We start from the raw sequence: 21,720 nt of genomic DNA, 5'->3' as shown, positions 1-21,720 counted from the left end.
AAAAAAGTTAAAAACCCTTAAAACAGGACTCATTCTGAGATGTTTCCTGTATTCTGCAGGACCTTCTTCAGCTAATTCTTTCAACAAGGTATTAGATGCACCGTGCATAATTCTTCTACGAATCCATTTCTTAACTCATGTTCTCTTTTCCTTTTTTTCAAGAATATTTTGTAATTCATGCAATAACAAGGCGCCAATTAGCTGCACACATGCTTGAATATGTGCTGGTGGCATCTTCAGTTTCACCAAACTAAAAATGCCAGTTCACTATTGATTTTTATTAACTATAACAGAATACAAGAATTCAAACACCACTACGAATACAACATTCAGCGCGCGCTTTTTTTCAAGCATGGTTTCAAGTTTAATGTCTCCGTGTGATCACAAATATAGCGTCAAGTTTAGAGGCTTCAAGCACTTGACTCCTGTAAACTATCCCCGTGTGACTCGGGTTTAATGCTGAGTTTTTGGCAATAAAGCCATTAACTCTTTTGCTCTCCATGTTGAAAATAATAATTAGGGAAAGAAACGTAGATAACTTTCAAATTACCGAAGACAACCTTATTAACGAATATAACAGAATGGCAGGAAAATGCATGTGATTGATGTTAACAAGAAAAGACGTCCAAAATGATATATCAAATGGGTACGAGACAGTAAATAAATTCTTGGAAATATATTAAATTTTTGTCGCTGGATTCTGCGATCAGATGAAGATAATGAGTGTGACCGAGTCAAAGGAGATAATTTTCAACAAATGCCGTAAATATCGTAAAATTTCTTAAGTAGAAATCTGTGTTATGCAATATGAATGTCATTCTTATAACTGGCCTCGCTTAAACTTTTGTTTTTCTGAACCGACGCATGCGCCGTGTGAGGTCCGAGCGGACTACACGAGAGGTAGTGAGTGGTCTCTATGGCTGTGATTAGAGATGGGGACGATATATCGGTTTTTACGAAATTCAGATTTTTTCGTTTCGATACAGCGATATATCGATATCGAAATTTTGATCCAATATATCGTATAATGTATCGGTTTTCTCATAAATTTATCGATTTTTTTTGTGGAATTATTATCATTATCAACAACAACATCCACACTAGACAACTCCAGTAATTCCAGAGAGATGGCGCTACTGAAGGTGGACAGTTATATAATTGTGCAACCTCACTCAATACCTTGTTCTAATTGGCTGGACTGGAATTCGAGTTCAAACTGTTTAATATGCAGCACCAAATTCAAAATGCAGCGTGTGCGAACGTGAGACAGACAGGAGGTTTATCTACTACTGTTTTAATATTGTTATTAATGTTCTCCAAGGCAAGAGCAACTCCCACCCTGAAAGGGAACCGTCTGACCTCAAAACGGGTATCAAAACTTTTATTTCTATATTCTGAAATGGAAAGGAAAACAAGAATTTGTTTACGTCTATGATTTCTATGCACAACCTAGTGCTGACATTCTGTTTTCTTAATATATATTTTAGTGCATAAAAATTCTATCCCTATAATCATCACCATTGTTGTTTGGAATGTTGGAGTGTAACAATAACTTGCAATGGGAACTTACTATAGAAGGATTGTATCAAATCAACTGTGAAGTTTGTTAAAACTTGTAACATTCTAAGTACGATTTACTTACATTTAAAAATAATTACAAGTTCTGTTTACTTACATTTAAAAATGATTACGTTGTTAGGTAGAAAAGAGTATTATATCTGTGTCCTGGATTCAATCCTACATAACATTAGAATAATTGAATCGTGTTTCACTATCAAATACTCAACCATGTAGAATTCACGTAACTCTTTCCCACTGTATCATTTAAGTTCCCTTGCCTCCACCATAATTTTGATTTAGGTTAGGACCTACCTCATATGGTATTGAAAATGTATTGATTATTGTTACAATTTTACATTTATACTTTTGACTGTTATGATGTTAATTTCAATGGTAAAAAGAAATATTAAAATTTAAGTAATTTTATTGTAATAGAGTAATTGTACGCCTGAAAATGCAATTTTCTTACGGAATAGCGATATATCAATAATCGTTCGATATATCTATATATTTTCTGCGATATATATCGTTTCTTTTTTTTTTAATTTTTATTTGGTTATTTTACGACGCTGTATCAACATCTAGGTTATTTAGCGTCTGAATGAAATGAAGGTGATAATACCGGTGAAATGAGTCCGGGGTCCAGCACCGAAAGTTACTCAGCATTTGCTCGTATTGGGTTGAGGGAAAACCCCGGAAAAAAACCTCAACCAGGTAACTTGCCCCGACCGGGATTCGAACCCGGGCCACCTGGTTTCGCGGCCAGACATGCTGACCGTTACTCCACAGGTGTGGACTATCGTTTATCAAAATTAGGTTTGCAATATATTGCAATATCAATATATCGGTATTTAATTTATTTCCTCCATCACTAGCTGTGATGTGAGCAAACCTTGCATCTCGCAGTTATAGACAGTGTTGCTAATTCAGCGGTTTTCCCGCTAGATCTGGCGTTTTTCTGCGTTCTTTTAGCGGGTAAAATTTATGAAATTTGTATTGCTGATATAGGGATTTAGCGAGTATTTTTGGCACTCAAGCGGCAAAATAATTTCATTTCACATTGACAGCATAGCAATTTAGCGGATTCTGCACGTTTTATAGCGGGTTTTTAAGAATAATGTTGGCAAAACTGGTTATAGAAACCACTCACTCTCTCTCGTGTAGCCCTGATTTTTACGAGGCCTCTCATGTGTAAGTCAGGTTCAGAAAAACCAAGGCATTACACGACTGGTGACATACGGCACATGAACGGATAATCTCATAGTATTACTCCGTAAAAAACTAATATATTTGGATTTTTTCTCAATGGAGAAGTGTTAATTTTTTCCTTTTATTTATATTAATAACATATTTCATTAAATAGTATCGGAGTAAAATATGATAATAAATCAAGTTTGTATCTCCCGCATATATCTACAGGTTGGAAGTAATATAATTAAGCAGATCGAACAGTGCTCTAAAAAACATTAAAAGTAACAAATTTAATCATTAGCCAATAATGTCGATTATGAGTTTCTTTAAAAAGTCCATAGTTCAGTTCGTAGTCCAGCGGTTGCCAAATGTTTTTAGCCGCGGATCCCTTTTAGAAGCAAAAGTTTCTCGTGGAGCCCCAAGAAATGTTTAGTGTATAGTTCTGTCTATATTCTATGAATAGTGATGGAGGAAATACATTAAATACCGATATATTGATATTGCAATATATTGCAAACCTAATTTCGATAAACGATATATTTTATTTTTTTATTTTATTTGGTTATTTTACGACGCTGTATCAACATCTAGGTTATTTAGCGTCTGAATGATATGAAGGTGATAATGCCGGTGAAATGAGTCCGGGGTCCAGCACCGAAAGTTACCCAGCATTTGCTCGTATTGGGTTGAGGGAAAACCCCGGCAAAAACCTCAGCAGGTAACTTGCCCCAACCGGGATTCGAACCCGGGCCACCTGGTACCGCGGCTAGACGCGCTGACCGTTACTCCACAGGTGTGGACTAAACGATATATATCGCGGAAAATATATCGATATATCGAATGATGATCGATATATCGCTATTCCGTAAGCAAATTGCATTTTCAGGCGTACATTTCCTGTAGTACAATAAAATTACTTAAATTTTAATATTCCTTTTTACCATTGAAATTAACATCATAACAGTCAAAAGTATAACTGTAAAATTGTAACAAGCAATACATTTTCAATACCATATGATGTAAGTCCTAACCTAAATCAAAATTATGGTGGAGGCAAGGGAGCTTAAATGATATAGTGGTAAAGAGTTGAGTATCTGCTATTGGAACACGATTCAAATCTTACGAAAACCGCTCTGTGCAGACTCCAGTTAGGATCCTTGTTGCCACCTGAACGAGCTATCAATTCACGGAAATGGCCCAGGGAACAGCTGCAAATATGTTGAACAAGCAGTCGACGTCAGTCGCTATTAAAATCGTTTTACACCCTTCCCGAAATTAGCAATGAGCAATTTAGCGATGAGGAAATTATGTCCTTAATTACAGTATTGATCAGTCGTTTCAGCGGCTCTGCTGCTTGACCTCCAATCCGAAGAGAAGTTCGGAGAGCTTACAAAAGTAATGTTACAAAGTTGCTTACATGTTCGAACTGTCAGTATCATTACTAATTTGACGTGTACACTTCCTACAGAAAAGTTGAATACAGTGGCGTCTCGTGGCCTATAATTTGACCGGGACTATTTGTCATGCGTGGTGCTAGAACTAAAAAGTCATTTCATTAGTGGTCATAAAATGTCATTACCTTTACTTGTAAACCTGCCTTTGCGGTCACTTCATTTAAACGGCCACCTGGCCAAAAAGCCAATTTTCTCTGGAACCAATTGGATTTTCCTTAAGATCAATAACAAATTCTCTCTCTATTCAGCGGCCACCTCATGCGCCGACCAACGGCCGGGGTCTATTTGGATTGGAACCTGACTATAACAGTCACTGTCCAACAAAAAATCTTTTCACGGATACTATCTGACCTATTTTTTCGATGGTTAGAGGACAGGGGACAATAGCTAAGCGTACAACAGTACACCCTCCATATCTTGAGGTTAGTTGGTTACTGTTTATGACTCTTTTGTCACTTTCCACTCCGACCCTGCACAGCTATAAATTCTTACTCGTTTTTGAAGGATTGAAACACGGACTTTTTCTATCGAAAATGTCACACTGTGTTTTAGGTCAGTAGTTAACCATTCGAATTTTTTTTATTTTTTTTCCTCCTCTTTCTTTCTTTCTCTATTTGGACCAGCTTTCATGAATGTTTCTTCTTTTCATACAGATTTTTTTTTCAGAGCCCTCCCTAACAAAACTTTAAGTTTTAAGAAAAAAGAGTGTAAAGGGGGGAAGTTGGCAAAAGGCAGAATAACCCTGCTGTTTTTTTTGTAATGCTGCAGGAGAAAAAGAATCACTCTTAACGATAGGGAAATCATTGAAACCGAGATGTTTGAAAAATGTTGACATGGGCTTATTGGGGGTGAAGTGGACTGCCAACAATAAAGCTTGGATGGCATCATCATTGTTTGAGAATTGGCTATGCGATTTCAATTCGAAGATTAAACGACAAAATCGCAATGTGATCCGTGAAATTGGTGTTTCTTCCTACAAATACATCACACCTCCAGCCCCTTGAACAAGGTACTATTCAGTCATTTAAACTGAGATACTGCAAGCGAGTTTTGAAAATGCTAGTTGCCAAGAATGGAAGAGGCTGACATTAATATGCACGACTGTTGTACGCGCACAATGCTAAAACGTCAATGAAATTAAGTGTTTTCATGCTGAGTCATAAAAACCGCAACCTTAATCAAGCGGCCACCTAATAAAACTGCCATTTTACAAGATAACTTCAGATGGCCGCTTTAGACAGGTTTCACTGTATTACACTATTTTACCGCGATACGAAGACGACCGCGACCAGTGTTGCCAACAGTTGTTCGTATAATCCCGCTAGATGACTTTCGAAAACCCGCGATTTTCTAGCAAATATCTCTAGATTTTAATGTATACTTATTATTCAATAATAATAATAATAATAATAATAATAATAATAATAATAATAATAATAATGGTCCAGATATAGCATCCACCCGCCAATGTAACGAATATTGCACACTTTTTTCATTCCCAACGTGGCGCAATAAAGCAATTTTGAACACTTTTTATCACAGACACAACATATTTAAATTCTTATTGCACGATATATGTTACCGTTAAAACCCAAAATCCGACAAAACCAGTTTCAACTAGCAAAAAGTAATTTTAAAATATAGATTGATAGAAAGTGAATTTTCGTAAGATCTAGAATCAGTGACAGGTTAGGTTTGGTTTGTGTAGGTTTTTTTAGGCTTTTACCAAACAAAAACCTAAACAAACCAAACCTATCCCGACACTGATTTTAGATTATACGAAAACTCACTTTCTATCTTTATTTGCTTAAACTAGTTTTTACTATATATTATTATATTGTACCGAAGTACATATGATATTTCCATGCAGATATTCTGCGTCATCATACGATGAAAGAGTAATGGATCGGAAAAAAATTCTCTCCGGCGCCGGGATTTGAACCCGGGTTTTCAGCTTTACGTGCTGACGCTTTATCCACTAAGCCACACCGGATTCCACCCCGGCGTCGGAAGAATCGTCTCAGTTTTAAGTTCCAACTCTTGGGTTCCCTCTAGTGGCCGTCCTCTGCACTACGTCATAGATATCTATGAACGTAGGACTGAAGTCCACACATGTACTGAGGTGCACTCGTTATGAGTGACTAGTTGGCCGGGATCCGACGGAATAAGCGCCGTCTTAAATCACGAAGTGATTTACGCACATCATATATATTATTTTAATGTACCGAAGTACATATGATATTTCCATGCAGATATTCTGCGTCATCATACGATGAAAGAGTAATGGAACGGAGAAAAATTCTCTCCGGCACCGGGATTTGAACCCGGGTTTTCAGCTCTACGTGCTGACGCTTTATCCACTAAGCCACACCGGATTCCACCCCGGCGTCAGCACGTAGAGCTGAAAACCCGGGTTCAAATCCCGGCGCCGAAGAGAATTTTTCTCCGTTCCATTACTCTTTCATCGTATGATGACGCAGAATATCTGCATGTAAATATCATATGTACTTCGGTACAATACAGTATAATAATGTATATGATATGCGTAAATCACTTCGTGATTTAAGACGGCGCTTATTCCGTCGGATCCCGGCCAACTAGTCACTCATTACGAGTGCACCTCAGCACATGTATGGACTTCGGTCCTAGGTTCATAGATATCTATGACGTAGTGCAGAGGGCGGCCACTAGAGGGAACCCAAGAGATGGAACTTAAAACTGAGCCGATTCTTCCGACGCCGGGGTGGAATCCGGTGTGGCTTAGTGGATAAAGCGTCAGCACGTAGAGGTGAAAACCCGGGTTCAAATCCCGGCGCCGGAGAGAATTTTTCTCCGTTCCATTACTCTTTCATCGTAGTTTTTACTAGCTGAAACTGGTTTTGACGGATTTCGGGTTTTAACGGTAACATATATAGTCTAATATGGAATTATCCCTACATTAACACATCCATTATTTCACAGAACACACACTGAACGAATTAAACATAATTATGAAAGCCGCTTGTAATGCTAATATGAATTTCATTTCAAAAATTGTAAAGATTAAAAACCGTTAGTATTCCCGCTAAGCGGGATAATATAATTTTACCCGCGAGATGGTTATCCAAAAAAGCTAGATTTAGCGGGAAAACCGCTGAATTGGCAACACTGACCGCGACAGAACTGAATGAGCCCCAACAGTCGTCCCTCTACCGGCGCCTTCACTCGCAACTTCTGTGTTATAGGATATAGCATCTCCGTGCACTAAGCGCTACGCCGAACCAGGAACTACGTCATCTCTCCTCGTAAGGTCTGTATTGGAGATCTAGCATCTCCGGGCTAGAATTTATCTGTCGCTTCTACAACAGAGGACCGCAGCATCTCCTCCACGCAGATGAAGTCCAAACCTTGACTAAAAAGAGAACGAGACTTCCTCTATATTTGAGAGTTGTTCGTAAATATCTGAAATAATATATTACGCAAATTTTCATGCGGGGCTGAGCCCCGAAAGCCCCAAAGGACGAGACGCCCCTTGTTGAATAACCAAAAAATATCAGAATCAAGAAAACTACATACATTTTCCCACATGTGGTAAAGCGTTTTGCTATTGTTCAGCTCTTTGCTATACGGTATTATCAGCAGTGTTGCCAACTGGACGGAAATTCCGTCAAAACGGACGGAATTTCAACGTTGCGGACGGGAAAAGAATGACTTTGACGGGTGACGGATTTTCTGGCGGAATTTAGGATTTACATCGTCTTTTGAATTTTTTAACTGCTGTCATTTTAATTGTTTAATTTTTGGGGAGTTTTACTTTTTCTTTCAACAGTTTTGCGTGTGTCGTACCATGTTGAAGAATCCCCTGTTTCAGATTTCCTCGTAATCAAGTCAAAGGTTGACGAATTATTATTTTAATCAAAATTTGTAAGTAAGTTGTGTTAAAATTTGCTTTTTATTTGTCTGTAGATGTATTGAGTGGATCTTTTGTTTATTTTGACGGATTCTGACGGATTTCCAGGTGTTAAACTGACGGGCATACAATTTATGTGTTGGCAACACTGATTATCAGAAACTCCAGTTGTAATGTATCCTTAACCATCATTTAAAGGACACGCAGAAATGAAATCATATACTATGCATCCAAATACGGATATACAGAGTGAACCTAAGTAATGTCACTAATTTCAAGTGGTTATCATCATCATCGTCCTTGCAGGTATTAGGCCTAGTGGCCTGTTACGTTTTCTGTCCATCTTTTCAGGGGGCGTCCTAAAGATCGTCTTCCATGTGGTATATAGGGAAGAATTTGTCTTGGGAGTCTGGAATGGTCCATTCTATTGACATGATTAAGCCATTTTTGTCTATAGTGGTTGAGATGTTCATAAATAGGTGTAATTTTCAATTCTTTTGTAATTAGTTCATTCCTTTTGTGGTCAAGCAAGCTGTAGGCGGCAGTCCTCCTTAGAAATCTCATTTCCGCAGTTGTTGAGCATCTGAGTTTCGGACAGTCCAGGCCTCACTACCATACATGAGGACAGGTCTTGCTAGAACTTTATATACTTTCAACCTGGTATGTTTTTGGGTTTTCGTGGTTGTGAAAGCCTGGTTGATGGTTTTTTTTTAATTGGGTTGTTTTACGACGCTGTATCAACATCTCAGGTTATTTAGCGTCTGAATGAAATGTAGGTGATAATGCCGGTGAAATGAGTCCGCGATCCAGCACCGAAAGTTACCCAGCATTTGCTCGTATTGGGTTGAGGGAAAACCCCGGAAAAAAACCTCAATCAGGTAACTTGCCCCGACCGGGATTCGAACCCGGGCCACCTGGTTTCACGGCCAGACGCGCTGACCGTTGATGGTTCTTAAGGCTCCATTAAAATGTTGAATATTTTCAGATATATCAGTAACAGGTAAATATGTCAAATTATAACCTAAATATTTAAACGAGTTTACCTATTCTAACGTATGGGTTCCAATGCAAATTTTACTCCTAACTGGCTGTTTACCTTGGAACGCCATAATTTTTGTTTTGTTTGGGGAAATTTTCATATTGAAATTTTCTACTATTATATTCAGGTGATGTATTGAGTATTGCAGCTCGTCTTCATTTGTAGCAAAAAGAACCTGATCGTCTGCATATAATAATGTACCTAGAGTACAATTTCGGAAGAGCGGGATGATTCCATGAATTGTTAGTCGCCAATGTCTGATGATGGAGTTGATGTATATATTGAATAAAAGTGGTGAGAGGGTGCATCCTTGACGAACTCCACAGTTTATCGGTCTCCATTCGGTATGTTCTGATCCAATAGTAATTTTGATAAGTGGTTATTCTTTAAGATATTTCAAACAATAGTTATTATTAGACTTCGTTGAATTGCCACACGCAGCATACAATCAGGTTGCCGATGTACGGTAGTATAGAGTAGGTGAGCGACCGCCCGGTCTCGTAGTATAAGCAGTTCATGTTACGAGATGTGACCAGTCCAAATAGATAGAGCAGCTACAGCTAATGTATACCTATGTAAGCACTTGTTTTTGCATTACTGTGGTTGGAATAGTCAAAGCTTAACATTTGTTCAGTGCAGACAACAATTCAATCAAACATACTACAATGAGAGCGTTGCTGTTCCAAACAATTGCCCCTGGAATACCCTTACCCCCGCAGCCATTCTTGACCCTTTGGAAAACGTGGTTGGATGCTGTTAATTATTATGCTGAATATTACGGCAAAATAATGGAGGTAATTGATGAATTGGATAGTACAGACAGTTCCGCTCTTGCAGCTGTAAAATCATTGCCTTCTGAACAGCTATTGGAAGATTTCTATTCATTGATTCTAATTTTAAAATCGTGTTCAAAAGCATCACCCTGTTAGAATCGTCTAAACTACAATTCTCAGAAGCCCTTAATATAGTGGATAATGTATCACAAACCGTTATCCAAAATAACAATTCACTAATTTCAGAAAAAGTGAAATGTAAGTTGGGAAACATTATTGCTAAAAATTCTCCTATTCACAACTTCGTATTATAAATGATATGCTATCAGGTCACGACAAGACGTCTGAAGTTAGTGTACTAAAAAGTAGTGACTTTCGGTTCTTCAAATATGCACCTACTACATCGTATGATGTTGAACGTACATTTTCCCAATATAAAAACTGTTTGAGTGACCATCGGAGGTTCACTTCGCAGTATCTCAAAATGTACGCAACTGTTCACTACAATGCACATATTCAAGGATGATGTGAGTATATTACATTAAATTTTAAGAGTTAATATATCTCACTATAAAATAAATGTGTATTTACATGTTTAGACATTTTCTACTTCAATGATCACTCATATTTCTTGAATGCAGGATACAGGTTTTATTGTAACCGCAGTATACTGCTCAGTGTTTACATTAGAGGCATACTCCAGCCGTTGCACGCTCTCTTCTCATACAGTCTATACCGCGTGCGCAGAAGTCTTACGATTCTCGTGGCAATTCTAGTTATTATGGTAGGTATTTGTGAGGTAAGTGTATTTTTATTGCGCGAGTGGAAAGATTTAAGCACGAGGCTGACGCCTCGTGCTTAAATTACACGAGCGCAATAAAGATCATGCTCGCAAATACCAGACGTAATTTTATCCATGACCATAATAAAAAAAAAGGTTTTATAAAAGAAAATATGTTGAAAATAAGTCCTCATATAATTAGATATCGTGGCATGGATTTCAGAATCGATACGCAAACTAGGTAGGTTATGATGTAGTAGGCCATGAGTAGTGAAGAATGGTATTCAAGGCGTTGGATAAATAACAAATTTGTTCCGTGGAAAAATGAGTGACAGGATATCTGAGGAAATTCCTATGATTACGTGTAAAGGCCCTCTCCCACTTAAGCGGAATCGAATCGGTCGCGTACTAGGTAGGTTATGATTTAGGAGGCCCATTAATAGTGAAGAATGCTATCTACAGTCGCACTCAAACCTCCTGACGTTTCACGAGCGCCAGTAACATGCGAGCGCGACGTTGTCACAACTACACTCTCCGTCTCTCTCAGCGGCAATAGTTTTAAAACTGTGAAGCGCGACCCTTTACCTGAGATTGGTTTGATAGAGAGATGCAGAAGGCTTAATAACAATAATAATAATAATAATAATAATAATAATAATAATAATAATAATAATAATAATAATAATAATACTTACTTACTTACTGGCTTTTAAGGAACCCGGAGGTTCATTGCCGCCCTCACATAAGCCCGCCATTGGTCCCTATCCTGAGCAAGATTAATCCAGTCTCTATCATCATATCCCACCTCCCTCAAATCCATTTTAATATTATCTTCCCATCTACGTCTCGGCCTCCCCAAAGGTCTTTTTCCCTCCGGTCTCCCAACCCTAACACTCTATATGCATTTCTGGATTCGCCCATACGTGCTACATGCCCTGCCCATCTCAAACGTCCGGATTTAATGTTCCTAATTATGTCAGGTGAAGAATACAACGCGTGCACTTCTGTGTTGTGTAACTTTCTCCATTCTCCTGTAACTTCATCCCTCTTAGCCCCAAAATATTTTCCTAAGCATCTTATTATCAAACATCCTTAACCTATGTTCCTCTCTCAGAGTGAGAGTCCAAGTTTCACAACCATACAGAACAACCGGTAATATAACTGTTTTATAAATTCTAACTTTCAGATTTTTCGACAGCAGACTGGATGATAAAAGTTTCTCAACCGAATAATAACAGGCATTTCCCATATTTATTCTGTGTTTAATTTCCTCCCGAGTATCATTTATATTTGTTACTGTTGCTCCCAGATATTTGAACTGCTCCACCTCTTCAAAAGATAAATTTCCAATTTTTATATTTCCATTTCGTACGATATTCTCGTCACGAGACATAATCATATACTTCGTCTTTTCGGGATTTACTTCCAAACCTATCGCTTTACTTGCTTCCAGTAAAATTCCCTTGTTTTCCCTAATCATTTGTGGATTTTCTCCTAACATATTCACGTCATCCGCATAGACAAGCAGCTGATGTAACCCGTTCAATTCCAAACCCTCTCTGTTATCCTGGACTCTCCTAATGGCATAGTCTAGAGCAAAGTTAAAGAGTAAAGGTGATAGCGCATCTCCTTGCTTTAGCCCACAGTGAAGTGGAAACGCATCTGAGAGAAACTGACCTATACGAACTCTGCTGTACGTTTCACTGAGACACATTTTAATTAACCGAACAACAACAACAATAATAATAATAATAATAATAATAATAATAATAATAATAATAATAATAATAAATGTCATCAGATTGCGTCAAATGATATTAAAAGTCACAAAATATACAAAAATTATTTGAGTCAGACGTAAATAATCATACTCGCTGAGTTTATGGCAGTTTTTGTGTAATAATTTTCATTTTATTAGGGTTAATAAAGTTGTCGAATAACACATAGGCGCAGCATGATCAAATTAATTGAATGATGGCTTAATTTGTAATAGTAATTTTCTGTACAAATGAATTGACATGGCCCTAAATAGCATTATGTCCATGCTGTCAAACCATATTCTTGCAAAAATAGCGGTTATTAAATGCCTGCACATTTCACATATAACGCATTTACAAAATACCCCGTTTGTTGCGCTCAACTTCCGCATAATACGCTGCTTTGTGGAATATTTTCGATGTAATTTTCAGCAATGTAACATTTTGGCCACTGAATGGAAATTTTTGCTGGTCAGTTTATTGTCTTTTAGTGCATCGAACTGCTGTGAGTGTGATTACAATGGGTGTTATACGAAAAGCGCTTTCTGTGTCGGAAAAATTGTAAATCTTACGAAAGTACGATGAAAACAGTACTCCTAATCAGAAACAACTCTCTGATTCATTGATTTTTCAATTTACGAGGTAGGTAAAATTAGAAGGGTGTTCGAGGGGGCCGTTAGTTTAGGTTAGGTTAGATCAAGTTAGTTAGATTAGTGTAGATTAGCTATGGTAGCATAAATTTGTTTATGCTCGACCATGCCGAAATATACTAATTATACACCTGGTAGCAGTCCTTTAATGCATGTCATTAAAGTACACCTACTCATTAAAGTACAGGTGTTCAGCCAATGACAACTCAGCTTACTGGTATTCAGGCAATGACAAGTCAGCTTTGTACCGTTATAAAACCGCAAGTATCGACTATTCTCGGATATGCAATCGAAAGAGAATTAGCGAAAAGTCACGGAGGCTGGAAATCCAATACTGTCGCAGAAGGTTATGTTCTGTTACTGTAATAATTAGCGTTAATTGTAAATAATATTCAAATAAATTCAATTTGTCATCTCATTTTTCAATGTCGAATTCAATAATCAAGGTTATAATATTATAATATTATCAAGTTTAACGGGACTACGTCAAGGTCAATGACATTATTGTTCCTCGGAAAAAATCAATACTTTCGCGTCTGCGCACATCTCACAATTCACGACCTAGAACAAGGTCACTTCCGATCTTGTCAGATACAAATAAAATGTATACATCTGAATACCCGGTAATTTCAAGTTAGAAATATGGTCGAGCATAAAAAGTCGTATGAAACTCGCCTATAATGGTAAGTAAGAAGCTCGTATGAAAATTATGAAACTCGCTTGCGCTCGTTTCATAAACGTCCATACTCGATTCTTAATTACTATCATTATAGGCTCGTTGCATAATGTACTATTATGTATTTTTTATTATTTTATGTAGAGTGTGATATATTTGAAGTTCGTATAGAGAAATTATAATTATTTCAACAAATAATTAGTGTTAGAATATTATATACTTAAAATTGAGTTGGAAGTGAAAAAAACGCTTTTGGGAGCAAAAAAAAAATTACAAGTGTTTTAAAATTCGGGCAAAAATTCGACGGTTTTTTTTTTTTCGAATTTTTCGGCCAATAATAGGTGAGGTAGTTCATATAAATAATTATCCAAAATTTTCTAGATTCCTGACGTAATGTTAAAATAAAAGTGTTTTTCATACAGCTAACAGCGGGTTCTTTAGCAACTAATTCCAGGAATGAACAATGAAATATTATGAAATAGCCTACCTTCTTGACTTCGCTGCAGTGTTGATTACGCAGTAGATATCACATTTTCTCACGGTGACTTCCAATGAAACAAGTACTGCGTGACAGTAGGCCTATCCTGCAGCCCTAACGCCGTGGAAGAGAGCACATAAACAAACGCCTGGTCCTAAAAGACTAGTGTTAACTCGTCAGACTAAGGAAGTCCCATATCAGCGTGGCTTGGGAGAGGGGAGAGAAGGAAGTTACAGTAAGCCGCTTATTTGGTGTGTTCTGTTCCCACAAGGCCGTGAAGAAGTACACATAACAATTTTAAGAAGGTCTCTACGTTGATATGTTGATGATAGTTCATTTTGCGTTCCCAAAATACATTAAGTTTAGAGAGAACATAACGTTTGTAATGTCTGTACTCATCGACCTTCGAAGGTAAAGTTACGTAACAAAATAAAGCTGATACTGAAAATGAGACTAAAAAGCATACATTTTCTAGTGTCTACCTCTCGTGTAGGCCTATATCGAGCTCAAGACTTTTACTGACGCGATCGGTTAACCGCCTGACACATGATACAAATTACTAAATCAACAGACAGTTTCTGTCAGATGCATTTCCAATTCTCTGTGGGCTAAGGCAAGGAGATGCACTATCACCTTTACTATTTAACTTTGCTCCAGAGTATGCCATTAGGAAAGTCCGGGATAACAGAGAGGGTTTCGAATTGAACGGGTTACATCAGCTGCTTGTCTATGCGGATGACGTGAATATGTTAGGAGAAAATCCACAAACGATTACGGAAAACACGGGAATTTTACTTGAAGCAAGTAAAGAGATAGGTTTGGAAGTACATCCCGAAAAGACAAAGTGTGTGATTATGTCTCGTGACGAGAATATTGTACGAAATGGAAATATAAAAATTGGAAATTTATCTTTTGAAGAGGTGGAAAAATTCAAATACCTGGGAGCAACAGTAAAAAATATAAATGACACTCGGGAGGAAATTAAACACAGAATAAATATGGGAAATGCCTCTTATTATTCGATTGAGAAGCTTTTATCATCCAGTCTGCTGTCGAAAAATCTGAAAGTTAGAATTTATAAAACAGTTATATTACCGGTTGTTCTTTATGGTTGTGAAACTTGGACTCTCACTTTGAGAGAGGAACATAGGTTAAGAGAGTTTGAGAATAAGGTGCTTAAGAAAATATTTGGGGATAAGAGGGATGAAGTTACAGGAGAATGGAGAAAGTTACACAACACAGAACTGCACGCATTGTATTCTTAACCTGACATAATTAGGACCATTAAATCCAGACGTTTGAGATGGGCAGGGTATGTAGCACGCATGGGCGAATCTAGAAATGCATATAGAGTGTTAGTTGGGAGGCCGGAGGAAAAAAGACCTTCGGGGAGGCTGAGACGTAGATGGGAAGATAATATTAAAATGGATTTGAGGGAGGTGGGATATGATGATAGAGACTGGATTAATCTTGCTCAGGATAGGGACCAATGGCGGGCTTATGTGAGGGCGGCAATGAACCTCCGGGTTCCTTAAAGCCAGAAAGTAAGTAAACAGACAGCTCTTGACGAAATTTTAAAGGAATTGTGATCAAACTGACAATGGATAACCTAGATTCCGAAGAGTTTCACGTAAAATTAGATCTAGGTACGTTTTCTTTTAAAATCACTTTTCAGGTACAGTAGCCATTCGATATATCATTATTTCATTAATTTCAGTGAGTTATTCTTTGAGATATTTAAAACAAAAAAAGTTTAATACGATTTTGCTCGTTTTTTCTTTTTCGAGACAAAAATTGTTTTATATGAAACATATCACAGCGTGTTTTGGGAAAGCTATAGATTTAATTCCCAATATACTCAATCACTTTAAAAAAGTAGTGTATTATGATAATAAATGAATGAAAGAATTATAGTTTTACCCTTTAAGTGTGTAGAAATTTGAACTGGATAACTGCAACTTTTCGTTCTGAAAAGAAATTTTTCAAAGTTATAGGTCTATTTGCTCGGATCAAATTTCTGAACATTTAAAGGACAAAATTAAAATTCTTTAATCATTCATTATCATAACTAGATACCGGATTTTAAAGGGAATCCATTTTTTTAATTCAACACGAAACATGAAATAATTAATTACGATGTCCAAAACTATCTTCCACCGACCAAATTATGTGGCTTTGACTTCCTTTTTTTTTTTTTCTTTCTTTCTTTCTTTTTTTTCAGTCCATATTCCCTTTTTTCCCTTTCTTAAAAACATCCCTTATTCTGGTCCTTTTTTGACAGAATATCGCAAACATTTAGATAATTTTCCTGTATTTTTCTGATAGGCCTATAACTTCCTGAGCAAGCGAAAATAAATATAATTCTTCTTCTGATTCCAGACATTGAAAAACTAATAAAGTGTGCTGATTTAGAGTTCAGAATAAAACGAAAATTTTCAACTCTTGAACCGAATTATCCAAATAGCCTAGTCTACACCCTATCCAATAACAGAAAATGGAACGACACGGATAACGTGGATCGATCGATTAATCAATTAATTAATCAGCCTATGTTTATACTAAACCATGTAGGTCCAACTTTCTCTTATAATTAAGGGCCACAGAATCTATTAAAAAAATTGTTTTTCATTTTTAACCTTTAAAACAAACAATTATTAATTACCTAGGTTTCTAAATAAATTCAGGAAACAAATATCTGGATACAAAATGTATATTAAAATTATATGCGGTTTCATTGTTATATTTTGTATAATTATTTTCGCGAGAATAATGACACGTTATTCGACAACAACCACAATAATTGAATCTATCAAATTATTGGTTAAGTGAGATATGGTCCACTTTGCAATAGGTCCCCTCTACGAAAATGTCCGACGTTTAGAAATGTCCACATAGAAAATTCGTCCATGCCATAAAAATGTCCTTACCTGAAAAGGTCCACTGTCAGCAAGTCCTCTTCTTAAAAATGTCCTACGTTTTAAAATGTCTACAAATAAATTAGTCCATTTCCATAAAATGTCCGAAAAGGAAAACTGCAAGGAATGTGCTGAGAAATGTATTGTAATTTCAATTATGTTACGTAATACAAAAGATACATCTATTGTTCATCTTGAGGATCACTATATAATTTCAAATAGTATGATGTCGCTCTAGGATATCGAAAAAGTTCATTCCTATCTTTGTAATCTTGGTAATTACCGACAATGTTGAAAATTCTCATTTGATTTTTTATATAGGCTACCGTTTATTTACTAGCCGCTTAATATTTGTATGCCCACCAAGGACCTGGCTTACGAAGTATTCTGTTTCCGATTCTGTTGTTGCAAATAATAATAATAATAATAATAATAATTATAATAATAATGATGATGATTTATTTAACCTGGCAGAGTTAAGGCCATACGGCCTTCTCTAACACTCAACCAGGAGTAAAAACTGCGTTACAAAAACACTACAAATTTACAAAGTACACACAAAACTGAATAAGATAATAATAATAAAATGTAAACAACAAGTAAGAAGAAATCAGACATAATATATAACACAGAGAAGGAAAGAAAAAAGCATAATAAAATGTGAACAGCAGGTCAAAAATAAATGAGGCATACAAAGTATAAAAAAATAAGACAATTAATAATAATAATAATAATAATAATAATAATAAATAAGAATAGTAATAATAATAATGATAATGATAATGATAATGATAATGATAATAAAATAATAATAACAGGCCTAATAGTAATAATAATACTAATAGTAGTAATAAAATAGTGCAGTACAAAGCATACAATGAATACAATATTTTTAAGTATACACAGTAAGGAAAATTATGTTTATATGTAGCTCAACTTATCACATTAGAGATATACCATTATCGGAAAATATGAAAACAAAAATATAAAATAAGTTAAATATCACTAGAACATAAAAAAATGTGAATACGTGGAAACATGCAATACAACACTTGTCATAATAGTAAGTTAGTTTGGCAACTCGTCATAAGATAATTTTCTAACTTGGATTTGAAAGATTTCAATGTTCGGCAGCCCTTGACTTCAGGCGACAAATGGCTAACGAATCGCCAAATGTTCACGTGATGTGCCACCACAAGTCGTTGGAATTGGGAGTTGAATCCTTCAACCACATTATTCGTACGCTGTCTACCATTAATCACTAATTCATAGACTTTCCATGTCACAGGAGAAAATCTAGGGGGAACTGCTCGCCTTCGCCCTCTTGCCGGATGACCAGTAATAAATGTAATTTCAATGTAAGATGCTAAGTCCAAGATATCGTCCACAGATCTTTCATTTAGTAAATCCCAAACAAATTGCAAGTCATTTAGCGGAATAAACGGCAGTCCCATAATTTCCTGTATTTGGTTTCTTCCTTCAGGGTTCTCAATACCCAAATATTGTGCCCTCAGACCCCTGTTGACTGCATTTCTCCGTATTGCTTGATTGAAGTGGAAAAGACACCCATTCACTACTGCCTAATGGAATGCCAGTCGAAAAGCTTGATATTGGCGATTTCAAAATCAGACATTGTATATGTAGGATTACAAACGAGATTTAAATGTGCTGAATAATTTTTTATCTCATTATATATAGTGCGGTAAGTATTTTCAGTCTTATTTACAGTTAGGAAATATACCGAAGGAAATTCAAAAACCTCAAACAACCCCATGCACTGTGAAAAGCTGAAAGAATTGATTTCGTATGATGGGCTTTATAATATGGTGGACCACATAGAAGTTGGGCTTTTTCACTCCATGGAAAAATTGTATGTAGGACTTTAAATGTTGGACTGTTTAGTTTATGGACATTTTCTTGTGGACCTTTTGTACTTGTGGACATTTTGTTATGGAGAGTGTAACCTGGAAGCAAATTACTATATAAAACGTTCGACATAATGCAATATTTCTTTCTGCCAGTTACAATTAGAGATGGTCGATATTTCACAAACCGATATTTTGTCACAAGTATTTTTTTGTCACAGATAAACCTGTGACTGATGACGCGAATTATCTGTGACAAAATATCGCTATCGAAATCTGCTCCGTATTCAGTACTCTGTCACCGTTGCAACGTCTGTGACTGATATTTTCTCCTCTACGTCGTGGGTTTGCGCATACGCATGATAGAATAACAGCAATCGGGCGGTGGTATTTGATTATTTTTTCGTGATATTTTGTTCAAATTTATTTTTTTCAAAGTGATGATGTGTTGCAAAGTTATTAGCGGCATTATAATAATATAATCATGAATCTGACTTTTGTTTTCATATTTTAGTCTGTATATATGTTTTATAAATATTTTATGTATTCCCCAAGATCTTCACATTTTCAAATTAAGCTTACAGTCAATTTATATTAATTTGTAAGTATTTTCCACTCACTTAAAACCGAACGAGACAAAACTGGCTAATATGATGGGCAACTTATTTCGCTAAACTAACCTTGAGGTAGTTCCCTTCGTATTCCCCTTATACACCTTGCATATACGAACCTGTGACAGGTCAGGTTTGGTTGGTTTAAGCTTTTATTATGTCTAGACATATAGGATCAACGACTAAACTAGCGTTGAGGTAGTTCCCTTCGTACTCCGCATATACACCTTGCATATACGAATCTGTGACAGGTTAGGTTTGGTTAGTTTAGGCTTTGTTATGCCATGGATATACGATCAACTGCATCTCCACAAAAAATCAAATTCAACGATTTTCACTTCCGAAATCACCTAAACTACCTCAGCGCTAGTTTAACCCGAGGAACTCTCTCTCCACAAAAAAAAAATCCTTATAAATGCAACGATTTTCACATTCGAATTCGCCGAAACTACTTCAGCGCTAGTTTCACCATCTTATTATAAATTATATGACTACACGATTTAAATAGTAATAATACCATTGGTTACCAATACTTTCTCTTGTGTAAAATCCTGTCTGAACAACAGTTTTGTTTTGTAATTATTTTCCATTGTTTTTCGGAATACTGATGTTTCGTTAATTTTTATTCTGACTCAATATTATAATGTTAATGCAGGATCAATTTTTAAAACGATTAGGATAATCACATAACCTCAATTTCTCCATACCCAACTACATTAAAAAAGTATATCTACAATCAACTACGATATAACCTCTTGGTATATGAGGTTAACTTTTTACATGTTTCTGTTGAGTTAGCTTCGTATTTATTTGTTAATGGTACATGTACATAACTTATTTGTTGCATTTTCCCATATACACCACTGACGTGTGGCGTGTATTCACATTGCACTGCTCTTCAATATTTCCTGTTAATTTTTATCGGTGTGACAAAATATCGGTGTAATTCATGCATATTGTGCTTACTTATCGATATAAAATATCGGTGTGACAAAATCACAGATAAAAGTCACAGATATTTAATTATCACAGTCACAGTTGTCACAGATACTTGGAAATATCGTTTAAGCTCAACTCTAGTTACAATCATTCAACCGACAGCAGTGTACAGTGTAAGCCACAAATTATATCACGTGCCGCAGCCTGATAAAGGCGCCACCTACTTACTGCATCTGCACACAAAAGAGTGTTTTGCATATTAAGGGGAGGAGCAAGCCTATCGTGGCTCCATCGCGGACTGCAAGGCCGCCACGCACCAAACTTCCGTCTACGTACCAACATGTCAATGCAGATCAGTTCACAGCAGTCGAAATGTCGCGAAGAATAAATTAACATGCCACACTTTTTAATTAGATTTAATGGAAAAATACTTCAGTCAATAGCAACAACGGACTGCGATTCGGCTCTTTAAACTGACAGCTCTCAGTTAATTTAATTCATAAATTAAAGCACTAGTTACGAAAACTCCTCTCCCGTACAGCTCCGTCTATATATCTTCTCTAATTCCTGCTATGCAATTAATTAGAACACATTGATTACACAAATGGCCTGCGGAGACGGTGTTGCTGCCAATACCGAAGAAAAATAGTATCAAGAAATGTAAGGAGTTCAGGTCTCTCAGTCTGATATCGCACTCGGCGAAGATTCTCCTGCGAATACTGAATCGACGTTTATACTCTAAGATGGAAGGACAATTGGAAGAAGAGCAGTTTGACTCCAGAAAAGGATAGAGTACAAGGTATGTAATTGGATTACTACGAACAATCGGCGAAAGATACCTAGAGAAGAATAAAGAAGTGTACATAGTATTTGTGGACTTAGAAAAGGCGTTTGACAGAGGAACAAATTGATAGATATCCGAAGAAAATAAGTGTGGATTGGGGAGACTGGAGACTGCTCAATAACCTTTATCATGTTTTTGTATTGTAATAATAATAATAATAATAATAATAATAATAATAATAATAATAATAATAATAATACTCGTAATTCAGAATATGCTAATATTTTCTACATTTCAGCATATCAGTGAAATATATTGTTCAATATTCTGCAACGGAAAATGTTTTTGTATTGTCAAA

The 21,720-nt window shown here is 36.3% G+C and overlaps 1 protein-coding gene across 5 annotated transcripts in view; it reads right to left on the bottom strand.

The window, feature by feature from the left end:
* LOC138701923 (uncharacterized) overlaps positions 1 to 21,720 on the bottom strand; it is a 441,575-nt gene that overhangs the window by 267,135 nt on the left and 152,720 nt on the right. The window contains exon 1 of one of the 5 annotated variants that reach the window (XM_069829289.1): positions 14,258 to 14,395. The exons of the other annotated variants lie outside the window; for them this stretch is intronic. The gene's annotated coding sequence lies outside the window, so the exon portion shown is untranslated. Of the gene's footprint in view, positions 1 to 14,257; positions 14,396 to 21,720 lie in introns of those variants that run through there. 5 annotated transcript variants of the gene reach the window in all.

Source organism: Periplaneta americana, chromosome 6 (assembly GCF_040183065.1).
Source record: "Periplaneta americana isolate PAMFEO1 chromosome 6, P.americana_PAMFEO1_priV1, whole genome shotgun sequence".
In the NCBI taxonomy this organism is placed as follows: Eukaryota; Metazoa; Arthropoda; class Insecta; order Blattodea; family Blattidae; genus Periplaneta; species Periplaneta americana.
The sequence above is the reverse complement of the archived record's forward strand: the minus strand, read 5'-3'. Positions and strand labels throughout refer to the sequence as shown.